This window comes from Mus caroli, unplaced genomic scaffold (genome assembly GCF_978045245.1).
Source record: "Mus caroli unplaced genomic scaffold, Mus_caroli_1 scaffold_5, whole genome shotgun sequence".
NCBI classification, from domain to species: Eukaryota; Metazoa; Chordata; class Mammalia; order Rodentia; family Muridae; genus Mus; species Mus caroli.
Window position 1 is genome coordinate 20,128,232 of NW_028227260.1, and position 2,585 is coordinate 20,130,816.

At 44.8% G+C, this 2,585-nt stretch overlaps 1 pseudogene; it reads right to left on the reverse strand.

Annotated features, from left to right (window-relative positions):
* Positions 1-775: 775 nt before the first annotated feature.
* LOC147004498 (actin, cytoplasmic 1 pseudogene) lies at positions 776-1,957 on the reverse strand (annotated as a pseudogene).
* Between the last annotated feature and the right edge of the window lie 628 nt (positions 1,958-2,585).

Consider the following 2,585-nt stretch of genomic DNA (forward strand, 5'->3'; position numbering starts at 1 on the left):
CTACCAAGCCATCCACTTGATCATTCCCTTTAATCATTTAATCATTCCAGAAGCCCAGAATGAGATCTGGTATGAATAACATATACAGGATGGATTCACTGTCCTGTGAAATGTTGGACCTGAAAACATATCAAAGAGTTAGGACTATTACATTTTTCTATAATGGGTGCTGTTTCTAAAAGTGGTAATGAAACTGTAGCATATTTAGAATCAGTCAAATACTAAATGAGGTAGAAACATCCTTTAGAGATATCAAAGTTAGAATCACTGCCAGTGATGCTAGCATGCAGATCACTGCCATCTATACAGCATGCAGATCATTTTGTTGTGATGAAGAAAATAACAAGGTTGTTTGTAAACTCTTCAAGAATGGTCCAGCATAGGCTAACTGTGTGAGACAGGAAAGTAGACAGAGGCTGCCCAAATGAGGAAAGTGAGAACAACAATGAGGATTATCCAAATAGCAGATTTGAAAGAAGAGACAAATAAGGCATCCTAAGAAGACAGATAATGCAATCTGTTAATAATCTAATTTCTGTATAAAAAGGCCAAACATGTCTTCATTGTTGACAATTTTATTTTTAAATGCATAAAAATTAAATACACATTAACTTAAATGATGCACATAAGCAAGAAGAGAAACATTGGTGAAACACATCACGTTACAGACAGAAACATCCTCTCTTTTTTGTTGGTTTGTTTGTTTGTAAGGTGTGCACTTTTATTAAAATAGTCTTAAGTCAGTGTACAGGTCAGCCCTGGCTGCCTCAACACCTCAACCCACTCCCAGGAAGACCAAAGGGTCAGACTCATTGTACTCCTGCTTGCTGATCCACATCTCCTGGAAGATGAACAGTGAGGCCAGGATGGAGCCATGGATCCATTTATTGTGCTCAGGAGGAGCAATGTTCTTGATCTTCATGGTGCTAGGAACCAAAGCAGCAATCTCCTGCATCCTGTCAGCAATGTGTACATGGTGGTGCATCCTGTCAGCAATGTGTACATGGTGGTGCATCCTGTCAGCAATGGGTATGGTGGTGGCACCAGACAGCACTCTGTTGGCATAGAGGTCTTTACTGATGTCAAAGTCACACTTCATGATGGAATGGAATGTAGTTTCATGGATACCACAGGATTCCATACCCAAGAAGGAAGGCTGGAAAAGAGCCTCAGGGCAGCAGAACTGCGCATTACCAATAGTGATGACCTGGCCATCAAACAGCTCATAGCTCTTCTCCAGGGAGGAAGAGGATGCGGAAGTGGCCATCTCCTGTCCAAAGTCTAGGGTAACACAGCACAGCTTCTCTTTAATGTCACGCACGATTACCCTCTCAGCTGTGGTGATGAAGCTGTAGCCACGCTCCGTCAGGATCTTCATGAGGTAGTCCGTCAAGTCACAGCCAGCCAGGTCCAGACGCAGGATGGGGTGAGAGAGAGCATAGCCCTCGTAGATGGGCACAGTGTGGGTGACAACGTCTCTGGAGTCCATCACTATGCCAGTGGTACGACCAGAGGCATTCAGGGACAGCACAGCCTGGATGGCTACGTACAATGCTGGAGTGTTGAAGGTCTCAAACATGATCTGGGTCATCTTTTCACGGTTGGCCTTAGGATTCAGGGGGGCCTCAGAGAGCAGCACAGGGTGCTCCTCAGGGGCCACACGCAGCTCATTATAGAAGGTGTGGTTCCAGATCTTCTCTGTATTGTCCCAGGTGGTGACAATGCCGTGTTCAATGGGGTACTTCAGGGTCAGGATGCCTCTCTTGCTCTGGGCCTCGTCGCCCACGTAGGAGTCCATCTGACCCACACCCACCATCACTTTCTGGTGCCTAGGGCGGCCCATGATGGAGGGGAAGACCGCCCTGGGAGCATTGTCACCTGCGAAGCCGGCTTTGCACATGCTGGAGACATTGTTGATGATGGCAACGAGCACAGCTATATCGTCATCCATGGAGAACTGGTGGTGGGTATGGACCAGCAACAGAGGAGCTGCAAGGAGGCTGTGCTCGCCTGTGGACGCAAACTCAAGTGAAACATTCTCTCAGAATGGAATGATCAGCATTTATTTATAAATTAAGAAAAGACATTGATCTGTCTCTGTTTTCAAATTGCCCAGCTTATCTGGATTTCTGCCTCAGAAATCAAATGAAGCAAAAACCCAAATTACAGACTTTTACGTTTTTGTAGAATTAGCAGCACATACAAGGAAAACATCAAATCTCCTATTTGAGAAAAAGTTTGAGCCTTAGGTTAAGGAGAAAAAAAAGAATATGTTAAAACAGTTTTCACAGCTTCAATAACAACAATATTGAGATTAAAAAATTATTCATATAGGCTTGGTCCATTTCTCTCTCTCTCTCTCTCTCTCTCTCTCTCTCTCTCTCTCTCTCTCTCTCTCTCTCTCTCTCTCTCTCTCTCTCTCTCTCTGTCTGTCTTCGTTTTTTGAGACAGGGTTTCTCTGTATAGCCCTGGTTGTCCTGGAACTCACTCTGTAGAACAGGTTGGCCTCGAACTCAGAAATTTGCTTGCCTCTGCTTCCCATGTGCTGGGATTAAAGGTATGTACCACCATGCCCAGCTCACTAC